Source organism: Ursus arctos, unplaced genomic scaffold (genome assembly GCF_023065955.2).
Source record: "Ursus arctos isolate Adak ecotype North America unplaced genomic scaffold, UrsArc2.0 scaffold_3, whole genome shotgun sequence".
In the NCBI taxonomy this organism is placed as follows: domain Eukaryota; kingdom Metazoa; phylum Chordata; class Mammalia; order Carnivora; family Ursidae; genus Ursus; species Ursus arctos.
Window position 1 is genome coordinate 44,667,951 of NW_026622985.1, and position 13,293 is coordinate 44,681,243.

A 13,293-nucleotide genomic window follows, 5' to 3' on the forward strand; every position below is an offset into this window, starting at 1 on the left:
TACAATATTGATGTTTTACTGCTTCAACTGAAGTTTAGAAATCTTCCCTTGAAAATGCTTTACCTTCCTTACCTTTAAAGAGAAGCTTCCTCAGGTGTAGGTTTACTGACAACAGATTTTCTTAGTTTCCCTTTGTCTGAGAATGTCTTTATTTCACTTCCATTCCTGATATTTATTTTCACTGGATAAAGACTTTGTGGTTACATTTTTCTTTTAGTACTTGAAAATTGTCATGCGCTACCTACTGATTCCTATAAATTTCAGATGAGAAATCTACTGTGATTCAAATCTGTGCTTCTCTATTATTAAAGGGTTTTCTCTGGTCACTTTAGAGTTTTTACTTTGTCTTTAGTTTTCATAAGCTTAATTATAATGCATCCTGGCATGGATCTCTTTGAATCCTAGAGTTCACTCACCTTCTTTAGTCTTTAGATTTATGTCTTTAACCAAATTTGGGAAGTTTTCACCATTATTTCTTTGAATAGTTTTATAGTCCCAGCTCTCTCTTCTCTGCTTCTGGGATTCAGATGATAAGAACATTAACTTGTATTATAAATTTTTAAAGTTCATATTTTCTGGCTGCCTCAACATCCCCACAAACAGGTTGTAAGCACCTCACCTAGGTGAGTAGCATTAGTGTGATAAAGTTTGCCACCATGATAAGTTCCCCTACTTACTCTCCTCTATGACCCAGTGACATTCAAATGTTACCAGTACATTCCTTCACACATTTTGCTTGTATACTCCACCCTGGTTCCCAATGAAGACCTTGTCCACAAGTCCTCTCTCTGTTTCAGCTTGCAACTGCTTGGTTGAGCTAACTTTCTTGCTTCCACCCCCAGGCCTCCTCATGACATGCAGTGACTGTTTCTCTAAAACCTGTAAGTATAATAAACTTGTTTTCAATGCCTCTCTTGTGTTTCCTTTTGTGGTCACACTTGAATGGCCATCTCATGAAAGAGTACAAAACATAACTCTTTAGTTATTGGTCCACAGATTACTAAGGCTATGCTAATTTGGTTGTTTTTGTTATTCAAACTATGTTCTCTCTGTTTTTTAGAATGGGTAAAACCTACTGATCTGTCATATCTGGTCTACTACTGAGACCATTCCAAACTTTATTCTGTTTTTGGTGATTTTATTTTATTTTTCAGTTCTATAATTAACACTGGATTATTTGTATAATTTCTATTTCTTTGCTGGAATTAACATTTTTTTCTGTTGTTTCAAGAGAATATATAATTGCTTTCTGGATTTCATTTTTATTATGGCTACTTTAAAATTCTTGTCAGATAACTATACCATCTGATTCATTTTACTGTTGGCATCTGCTGACTTTCTTTTCCCATTCAATTTGTGATTTCCCTTGTTCTTATTATGAGTGATTTTCCATTGTATGTTTGAATGTTTTATTTTTCAAGTCCTACAGCTCCTAAACAGTCTGACTTCTTTTTTCCAACTATCAGAATCTTTCTAATTTTTGTTGTTTTTGGTGCATTATGTTTGGGTTTTTTTTTTTGTTGTTGTTGCAACTAGGACGATTTGAGGGAATAAAGCTACTCTATTTTTATGGAATCATGAATCCTGTATTTCTAGATTACTTTATGTTTTTGTTTTGTTTTGACAAATCTGATTGGTTACTTTTTATGTCTTATGTTTCATTCTCATATATTTAATCCTTAATTTTATTTCTTTAAATACATATACACTTTTAAAGATGTGTTTATTTATTTGAAAGAGAGAAAGGGAGCAGTAGAGGGAAAGAAAATCTTAAGCAGACTCCACACTGAGCACAGAGCCCAACCCAGGTCTCAGTGTCACAACCCTGAGATCACGACCTGAGCCGAAACCAAGAGTTGGACACTCAACTGACTGTGCCACCCAGGCACCACTCCTTTAAATAGATTTAACATAAGTATTTTACATTTTATGTCTGATATAGCCAATATTTAATGTCTCTGAATCTGAATGTGATATTATTTCTTCTGATTCTTGCTGGCCATGCCTGTTTCTGTTTATGTTTTGTTAAGTTTTAGAAATCAGCTAATTTTCCCTTAAAACTTACCACAGAAATTCTTTAAAACCTTGCTGAATTTAATTATCTATAGAATATTTGTGTTTGCTTCCATCTGTTTGGAAGGGTACTGGAGACCCTTTCAACCCAGGACCATTTGAATATAAATTCTGAGCTTTAGGTTTTTGTTGTTTTCTGAAGATGAGTATGACATGACATCTGTTTCACCATACACAGTTCTTAGCATTTAAAAAATATGTATGCTGATCTAGGAGGATGAATGCTAGGTTTTGTTTTGTTTTATATCATCTCTATAAACAAGAAGTTTTAAAGGCATAAAAAAATTCCTTGCAAACTCCTACATAAATCCTGCAGTATTATACACAGAAGTCATGGTTAAGAAATATTAAGAGAAAATTTAACATAACAACAGGGTTGTATTTACTTGGAAAATATTGCTTCTTGCTTTCTTTGAAGAAAAGCAACATCTATTTCTCCTCAAGCTATATTCTGTGTTCAGAGAACAGAAACTCAGAAAAATTTAAAAGAAATTTTTTCTAAAAATTTTAAGCAGTTCTCCTAAGTAGTAGATTTGCATTTTGCAGTTCCCTCTTCCATAAATATTTATATGCAAAATCAACCTTAAAAATCCCTGATTTTAAGATCTCAGTACAGATTTAATTTACACAAAGTACACTGTTGACTAGTTTGTTTAGAAGGCAATTCATAATCAATTCTGAGCCAATCTATAAAAAGGCAAGATTGTTACTATAAATACATCCCTCATAGTATTATGTCTAGATAATATGACAAGAGTAACTAATAGAGTAGCCTGGGAATTTGAGAAATATAAATAAATAAAATTTTCTTGCAGAAGACCTTTCCATTTTAGAACAAAAATCTATTTTAAATTAGATTTATATATGAGTTCAATAAAAATAGATATACTAAAATATAGATTAATTCTTTCAACAAATATTTAGTGAGCAGCTATTATTTACGAGGCACTGGTAATTCAAAGTGAGCTTAAGGCCTTGAACTCATGGAACCTAGTGGGTGAGTTTATAGAAATTTATTTAGTAGCAGTCATATCAAACTAAGGATTTATCAAATGCATATAAACATTAGCCATATAAATATCTAGTTTTCCTAGTAATACTCTCTATCAAAATTTTCTCAAAAAATTTTTCTCAGAATTTTACTTATGCCATTAGCATCTCAAAATGATAAATAAGTATGTTATTTTCTCTGACAGAGCAAAAAAAAAAAAAATCCCCAAATCCCACATATTTTTCAGATGTTATGGAATTCCTGTGTTCTTTCAAAGCCAATTTTTTAAAAGATTTTATTTATTAATTTGAGAGAAAGAGTGAGCAAGAGAGAGAAAGAGAGCACAAGCAGGGGGAGTGGCAGAGGCAAAAGCAGGCTCCCCACTGAGCAGGGAGCCCGATGCAGGGCTGGATCCTAGGCCCCTGGGATCATGACCTGAGCCAAAAGCAGATGCTTAACCACTGAGCCACTCAGGTGCCCCAAGGCCAAATACTTTTTAATAGTAAGGTACAGGTGCTAGATTAACTACCCTTAGGGCTTCAACTCACTGCTATCTATATTCTATAGTCAATATACTACTGAGACTGCTCTTAACAGCATCACCAGTGACCTCTCTTCTGTCAAAATCAAATCACACTTTTTTCCCTTTACCCAAATCATTAATAGTCTTCCCAAATGATTGCCATACTTCCAGTTAGCACACATTCTATAAATTCTGCAACTATAAAATTACATTTTTAAAAGCACATGTCTGGTTATGCCACCTCCATGGGCAAAATCTTTCAATGCTTTCTATATTGGTTAGGTAAGATACATTCAAGAAATAGGAAGCAAGCGTGGCACGTCAAACACATCATTTAATATAGATAACTGGTTACTTGGATATGAAAAGGCTACAGCAAAAATGGGATCTACAGAAAGCATCATGGCCACTAAGCCTTGAGAAACAAAGGGCCAGAAGTGTCACCAGAAACTCGGAATTCAACAAAGCCACTGTGCTGACAACCAAGGGGATTTTAGATGGAATGTTGGGACATGAATAGGGGCTTGGGGGAAGAAAAAGGAGGTACGCGAGTGTGGTGGGAACTTTATGGTTAATTCTTGGGCCACCTTGGAAAGTGCAATCAAATGGCATTGAAGCTCCTACTATCTGCTGATGCTGAAATGACTGATGGAGGCTGGAGGCGGAGAATCCCTTCTCCTCTCCTCTAAATTTTCAATCACACATCATTGCCTCCCAGATAGTAAAGAAATCACAGGAATGACTCTCATCTTCAGTATAACAGAGCATATTATAAAATTGGTAGCCTGGCACTGAGAGACAATAACCACCACAGTTTATTCCACTCAGGATAAACCCTTGCTTCCATATTAACCTACTACTAAAGTATCACTACTAATTCTTTATTAGATTATTCTCTATCACCTGAACACATTGCTCTTGCTATTATACATGTGAAATCATAACAATTTTGTATCCCTAGAGTATACTTCCTCTTCTTTCTCCATAACTGGAAATTTGAACTATCAACCCTCTCTTAAATTTGATTTCCTTACACAGATTTTCCTTAGCCCCAGAGTTAAATTTTTTATTCTTAACATATTATTTGGCATATAGTCTATGGGAATTTTGTGTGTTTAATGGATGAAGTACATTTTCTATCTACATTTATATCTCTCTCAAAGACGATACTCTAGCTTTTTAAAACAAAATAAATACTGTAGTGAAAATTGTATCATTTCACAAGTTCCTTCAGGGTAGAAATGATTTCTTACTCACATCTGCAGTCCCCAGATGTTCAGTGCTCATCAACTGAAGGAATTTCCAAAACTGATGCCTACAAAAATAGAAAAGCAATCAAGGTCTTATGAATATATGAACTTTAATTTTAGGAGGGCAAAAAGTTTAGCTTTTCCAGAACACAAATTTCTTTATTTTTTCTGTTTTATGCTTTGCTACTCTTTAATTATGATTAATATTTAAGAGACAAAAGGTTCCTGATTTTCAAAAGCCCCAGAAGTTTTTCCATTAGGTTGATGTTTGAAAATTCCAAGGCATTAATTTATTATTTTTTCCTTTATCAATTATGGCACATAAGTCAAGAACTGTGAAAGGTTGTCTCCCTAACTATGTGTAATCTCAATATGTTCCTCTCTGGAATCCATCTCCTAACTCTGTAAAAAAAGGATACATTGTCAGTAGTAATTTTTCTTCAGGATATAGCAAAAAATGATACCCTTTCTGAATATCCTTTCATTGTTTTATATCTGCAGATGATCAATGTCCTCAGGAAAAACTGAGCATTTGAATAACCTGTTAGCTCTGAGTTCGATAAACAAGGTTTCAGTGAGTGCTTCAACATTAAGAGTAATTTCAAATTCCATTTGATCAACAGAAAAATAATTTAAGTTATTTTTCTCTTGTGACATCACTAACTTCAAAATTACTATTTTAATAGATTGCTCACAGGAGAGGAAAATCACTTTTTAAAATTTCAATAACACATTTTATTTATTTGTATGTCAATATTCTAAGTAAGCATGTGTAATAAGAATAAAAATTATGCTATATGCAAAAGCAAGCAATTATCCAAGAATCTGCTGGATTGTCAATCCTTTGAGTGCAGGAATGCTTGACATGCTATAAATCATCAATCTATGATCTTATTGAGTTAAAAATTCATTTTCATTTATTAATTTTTAGTCATTACCATGAGATTAAGGTATTGCTTTCTGAATGTGCTGATGGAAGACTCCCAAGTAAGGAAGAGGTAAGCAATAAAAAATCATTAAATGCTAATTTTAAGAATAATGAAGAGTGAACCTATTTAAATATATCCCACCATAATTTGCTCCTCTTTATATCTCTAAAAATGTATTATGCTTAATATAATACATTTTATTGTGTAAAAATAATGCAAAATTGGTATATTTCAAAATGAATGCTCATTTAGCAGATGAAGGACAAATAAAGCCAAACAATTAAAATAAGTAATTGTTATTGCCTTCTCAGCTCAAGGAGGAACATGTCAGTCTCATAAAATAAGGAACTGTTAGCTAGGATATAGTAAGGAATTACTCTGATGAGAGAGCTGAAAGCTAACAGCAGAAGGGAAGAAGAAGAAGGGACAAAAGTAAGGAAAGAATGTGTCTAATCTGCAGAACAAGCAGCTTCCACCAAGATGTATGGCCAGGTGTTCCACCAGATACTCCCTCGGGTGAACCAGTTTCAGCAAGATTGTAGCTAAGGATCTGTGCAGATGCCCCCTGAACTGCCCTAAAGTTACCTTTAGCTCTTTATAATACTAAGATCTCCTCATATGATGGGGTTTTCAGCCATTTTTTTGAACATACAATGTACGTACTAGAATGTTGACATGCTAGGCATGCAGAGTAGAACCTAAGTGCCTAAGTAACAAAATATATCTAAGTTCCTCAATGTATCAAGCTGCCTGCCTTTGCCTTTCTAGCACAGGGAACAAAAGTTTCCTTCACTAAACCCAAAGAGAAACAGTGCTTTGAGAACTATTTCCTTTTCTCCTTACTTGTTGCAAGTAATAAAACAAAAACCAAACCAAACCAACAAACAAAAAACTTTTTACTCAAAACAAAAGACTTGGACTGGTCTATTGGCTGACACACCCCAAGCAATGGATCCTTTGTGCTTGGTGACAGACTGCCTGCTTCAATCAGTCCCTTTAATTTGATTTAAAACTCTGTGTGGAATATTGAGCTGTACTTGACATATGCCCAACTTTTTTAATTCAATGATTTTTATCAGTGGCTGAAACAAACAAAAGTAAACCCACGTAACTGAATTTCTTTGCAGTCATAATTTTACCTACAGCCTAATGTTACATTTGGAGTCTTGTGGTTCTAAAAGCATGTTATTAATGCTGAGACAAGCTTTAGAGCCAATTTGAGTATTATTGGACAAGAAAGCATTCAAGTGTCTGCTTTTTCCTGAGCATATCAGCTAACAAATCAGCGATGACCAGGACCTGTCTCATTGTGGGCCTTAATGAGCCTGCAAATGAGATCCCAATTTAAAGTGGCTTTGGCAGCCTCAGAGATCTTTGAAATTTCGATTTTTTACAGTGAATTTCCAAAAAGAAGATAGTGTTTATTATGAAAATGTGCAAGAAAGGTGGGTGTGTCACAATGAGGTTGTTTGTTTGCTTATCAAGGAGAAAAATTAAATTTCTCTTACAGCAACATCAGGATGAACTCTATAGGTTTTGAATGGATGGCAAAATTGTCACCAAGACTCAATAACACACTTCAATTTTAAGAATGCCTACTAAGGATTCTTTTTTTTTTTCCCTCAAAACATCCCACCAGACATTTCCTGACCAAAAAAAAATTTATATAAAACTAATGTAGTGAAACTATTACATGCATTTTGACTAAAAGCTTTCATATAAATCTTTTGATTGGTTGTTTGCAATAGGATTATGGTAGTCATAAATAGCACCAGTAATTTCACATAATTTTTTTTTAAATGAGGAAATCAGTGAATACAGAACAGGTGCTATGTACATAATGCTCTTTACAAGAACTTTCATATATATTATATACAGAATATTCATTTTTCCCCACTCTAAAGCTTTAAATAGGCTAATTGTACTGTGACAATCCAAGAGGAGAATGTCTCCATTCCATTTGTCCTCTTCTACCTTCTCCTCTTCTCCTCTTCCTTCTCCTCCCTTCCTCCCTCCTTCTCCATTTCTGTCTGCCTGTCCATCTCTCTCTGTTTCTCCCCCTACAAGAAAAACCTCATAGAACTCATATTTAAAAAGAAAAGTGCATACACAACTAATGAATCATCGAGCCTTACATCGGAAACCGGGGATGTACTGTATGGTGACTAACATAATATAATAAAAATCATTATAAATAATAAAAAAATAAATAAACAAAAAGAAAAGTGCTTCTCAAAACAAGTCACTTCAACATAAAGGATCTGGTTAAAATGTAAATTCTGATTCAGTAGGGTCTGAGGATTCTTCATTTCTAAAATATTCCCTGGTAATGCCTATATTACTGGCCTGTCAACCACATTTTCACTAAGAAGACTAAAGAACTCATTTTGAGAAATGCTAATCTAGGCAAAAGATAATGGTCAGTTAATCAGGGCATGTTGGCCATAAGACTGAGGATGATTTTTCAGAGCCATGAGTTTGAGGGATGAGGAACATCTTCAAGCATTTAACAAGGTTGACAAGAAGAAAGATGGGATTGCTAGCAGAAAGAGAGGTGTCAGTATATTCAGTGGATTCGACCTGGAAAATTAGTTCCATTTTGGCATGACTGAGGTACCAGCATGACAATAGGTGAAGATACCAAACCAACAGTTAGAAATAAAGTTGGTAGTGGGGAAAAGAAATGAAATGAAAACGGTTGAGGAACAGAGCTCAGAGAACATAATATATTTTGGAGGTGGGTAATAAGTGTCTCATAAAGAGATAGAGAGGAGCTATCAGAAATAGAAGGATAACCAGATACTAAGTGCCTGAAAAGTGAGAGAAGAATCCTTTAAAAAGCAACTTAAGAAGAGTTCAGGATCAGACACCAAAGTATAGGTAAGAAATAAAGAAGAGTAAATAAACATAGTGGGTACAGAGCAATTTTTTTAAATAGAAAATGACAAGAAAGAGGCTAAGAGGATAACAAGGCTGAAGAAAAGATTTCTTTTGTTTTGCTTTATTTGCAACAGGCAAGCTTGAAAGTATTGTTAAAGGCCAGTGAGGTCTCTAGGTAGGAGAGAGACTATACAGACAAAAATAAGGAAAATTGCACAACAGATATCAATGTACAATAGTCCTTGTGAAATTGGCTAAATTGGATCAAAATCACAAGCATAAATATTTCATTTGAGAAAAGAGGAACCCTGTTTCAAGAGAAGAATGGAAGGAGCATGAGAGTAAAGACGGTCTCTGGAAGCTTCTCACCGGTACAATTAGAGGGACTAGAACCCTCCTCTTGGTCTTTTTTCTCTCATCATGTGAATGTTCAACTTTGACTGTGATTCTAATTTTCTTCTTCTATTCTAATTTTCATCCACAGTTTTTTTTCTAGTGTAAGTTGGGCAAAATTCATTTCACAACTAAAGGAACTTTACTAATGTATTTAGTACTGGAGGTGACCATTTGACTTATTATTTGGCAGTTTCTTAGAAGCAACAACAAGAGAGATATTCAATATATAGAAATTTACCTTACTCATTCTTTTTGGAAAGACATTTTCAAATTAAATGTCCTTCTCGCATGCCCTTCTAGCATGGTGGGTGCATACATCACATCACATTAATTTTATATGTCTATCTCCCCACCCAATTTTAAGCTCTTCAAAACTGGACTAGGTCTTAATTTTCTTTCCATACTGTGCATTTAATCCTGTGCCAATCACCAAGTAGTTGTTCAATAAAGATATATTTTTAGATATGAAAAAGAGTAATAGATCAGACCTTTTTTCCTGTATGTTGTAAAGAATCAGTCTCAAAATTAAAACCATTACTTGCACTTTTATTGATATGATATAAATATTTAGTGGATTGTGAAATGTCCAAAGATCCCATACAGTGTTTTACTTTTAACCTCGGTAGTAAGATATTTTTCCTCTATTCAAATTCTTCTGCATGCAATGCTCAAATTCTGGAAAAAGGTAACAGAATAGAGACCCCTGAAAGAGTGACAAAGCTGACATATTCAGGATTTTCAAGAAAATTATAGCACAATCAATATTCCTGATATCTCAGAAATCCTTGTCTGGTAGTATGACTATTAAAAAAGGGTTATGTACATGGTTAATTATTTTCTAAAATTAGGACTGTTCATTAATGAAAAAGAAGAGCAAGAAGAATGATGGGACTTCCCTGTTAGTTTGAAAAAATTCATGATCTGCCATTCAATTTTGTCTTTCAGGTAATTTTAGAAGACTATTTGATAAAATAGAATTTTACTTATATGTAAATTCATCCTGGAGACAGTTAAATATCCCCTTATAATGACTTTCTGCTTAAGTGTTATAAAAACAACTTTTGATCTGATGCATTGTTTTTCTTTTTTTTTTTTTTAAGATTTTATTCATTTATTTGTCAGAGAGAGAGAGTCAGTGAGCACAAGCAGGGGGAGCAGCAGGCAGAGGGAGAAGCAGGCTCCCCACTGAGAAAGGAGCCCAAAGCGGGACTTGATCCCAGGACCCTGGGATCATGATCTGAGACAAAAGCAGATGCTTAACCGACTGAGCCACCCCGGTGTCCCTGATTCATTGTTTTTCATCCCAAATCAGCTTGACTTGACTTTTTCCTTAGATTATTGAGTGTCATGGCAATAACATGATTACATCCCTATAATTAGATTTCTAATTATTCTTCATTTTCCACATTTTTATTATTCCAGATAATATGTTTATCCATACATTTCACAGTATACCTACTATCAGTGCTGGATGCTTGACCTCTATTAATAACACAACTAAGTTATATCAACATCTTAGAAAGGAACATGGAACAAAGAAAACACAAAAGAGAAAAGCCAGCAGGCAGTGAAAAGTGACCTGACCAATTAAATTTAGTATATTGCATAAATATTTTGGGCAGAATTTGACATAAATACTTTTTAAGATTTCATTTATTTATTTGAGAGAGAGAGAGAGAGAGCGCCAGCATGAGTTGGGGGGAGGGGGCAAAAGAGGGACAAGCAGACTCCTTTCCAAGCCATAAGCCTGATGTGGGGCTCAATGTGGGTGTTCATCCCAGGACCCAGGGATCATGACCTGAGCCAAAGTTAGACACTTAACCAACTAAGCCACCCAGGCACCCCTGATATAAATACTTTTACAATAGGATTGTATAGTTATTTTTCCTGGACTGATTTTTACATTTTAAAATTATTTCAACTAACTTCATCTTTTTGTATTAATTGTAAAAGTGTTACGTCAAAACTATACATATGAGATTTGTCCTCCCAAATCACACAAATTTATTTTATGGAATAAAGTGTTCCCCCTGGAAATGTTTTTAAAAACATTCTTAGGCTTAGCGCAACTGGGTGGCTCAGCTGGCTAAGCATCTGACTCTTGATTTTGGTTCAGGTCATGATCTCAGGGTTGTGAGAACGAGCCCCATGCTGGGCTCTGCACTGGGTGGAGACTGTTCAAGAGTCTCTCTCCCTCTCCCTGCCCCTCCCACTGCTATCTCCCTCTCTAAAAAACAAATGAACAAACACAACACACTTTCAGGCTTCTCATTGTCAAATAAAATTATTACAATATCTGAAACGAAAAATAAATCTATTCCTGTATTACTAATAGAAATAAAATTTCTGGGGTGCCTGGGTGGCACAGCGGTTAAGTGTCTGCCTTTGGCTCAGGGCGTGATCCCGGCGTTCTGGGATCGAGCCCCACATCAGGCTCCTCCACTATGAGCCTGCTTCTTCCTCTCCCACTCCCCCTGCCTGTGTTCCCTCTCTCGCTGGCTGTCTCTATCTCTGTCGAATAAATAAATAAAATCTTTAAAAAAAAAAAAAAAGAAATAAAATTTCTGTTATGCTTATAAATGTAGCTTAATTTTTAAAGTATATCCAAATCCTGATTGAATATAAAGTTCATATGGAAGAAGGATCTCCTATGGAAATATGCTCCTTTGAAAGGAAGGAGATAATAACACATATCTACCTTTATAAGAATCTAGCTAGATTGCATAACTAGCATATTATGAACAAATCAGCTCTAGCCACTGCATAACCCTGATTATACATACATATGGATATACCGTTTGAACTCCAAGTTCATTGCTCTTCCTTTTCTTTTATAAAATTATATGTGTGTGTTTATATGTATATATGTATACATATTATATATAAAACCTAATTTGTTATCTCATTTGTACAATGAGAACATTGTGGCAAAGCAATGCCATTTGCTTTATAACATTGTTGCAAAGACTAAATGAAATAATGTATATAAAATGCCTGGGCCGTACTTGACACATACTAAGCAATAAATAAGATATTTGTTCATTATCATTCCTTTTCTCTACTATTCTTGTGGCCTTTCTCTCTGACCAGCTCTAATACATATGAACATGCATATACAAACACATAATACCCAAACATCTCATATGTTTGTACACACGCATATGTAAAGAGTGACTTAGAAAACTATTGACATACTGCATGCTGTTTTTAACTCTGCAGAAGACACAAAATTTCAAATTGCTTAAAAAATACACACACGTTGCCCATTTCCAGAAGGTTCTGAAAGGGCTTCTAAATATAATTTAAAGATATTTAAGAGATAAAATAAAATATAGAGCAAGTAAGAAAAACCCCTAGAGTAAACATTATTAGACATTTGAGAGGGGCTGATTATAATGGGTGAGCATATAATAAGGCTGGAGCTTTTCTCATAACAAAAAGGAATAAGTAAAATTTTCATTCCATTGGGGTTTTGTTGTTGTTGTTGTTGTTATAAAATAAAATGTATAAGCAAGTAAGCAGAGATAAAGTTGAACATTTTTTTCTGGAACTATACAAATATTTTTCTGCAAGGCACATTTGTCTGGGACCACATTTTGTCAAGAATATAAAATCACTATTCAAAATCTAACATTTCCTATGTTATTTTTCTATAATGACTAAGGACATCAATAAATCCTATTTCAGTTTAGGTATATCTTTGGACAGTAAGATGAAATTCCAGGTATTTTGTTTGCTGGTTGCCTGATATTAATTGATTTTTAATAATTCCTTAAGACTCTTTTTAAGTAACATATGTCTAAATTATGACTTTGATAGGAGAGAATATAAATTTATCATTTAATACTAAAAATTGTACAGATCATACCTTTTGTTATGGTAGGGACCATGATTTAAATACTAGATGTGAAGAAGACATATTTTTTTAATGAAAATCTATGAGATGAATTACTTATTCTTACTTAAAGCAAAGGTCAAGTAACTTCAGTGGGGCACTGACACTGGGAAAGATTACAAATGGAACTGATATATAAAACATTGCATCTTTTCAAGCTTTTGCAAAAAAAAATAATAAATTATTTAAACAGTAGTGCTCTATACAATGAAAAAGAATCTTAGTCTGAGATTGTATGGTGCAGGTCTTAGGAAAAGACTGCCTTTTTCAGAAAAGAATTCATGTGATTTGGGATATAACTATATCATATGGAGAAACAGCTACTTAAAATTAGCTGAAGGAAATGAACAAGAAAG

General features: G+C 34.2%; 1 protein-coding gene across 10 annotated transcripts in view; it reads right to left on the bottom strand.

Moving 5' to 3' along the window:
- The window catches only part of DGKB (diacylglycerol kinase beta), an 863,998-nt gene that overhangs the window by 676,695 nt on the left and 174,010 nt on the right, over nt 1-13,293 (bottom strand). For 9 of the 10 annotated variants that reach the window (XM_057304222.1, XM_057304226.1, XM_057304221.1 and 6 more), the window contains one exon: nt 4,845-4,902. The exons of the other annotated variant lie outside the window; for it this stretch is intronic. The gene's annotated coding sequence lies outside the window, so the exon portion shown is untranslated. The remainder of the gene's footprint in view (nt 1-4,844; nt 4,903-13,293) is intronic. 10 annotated transcript variants of the gene reach the window in all.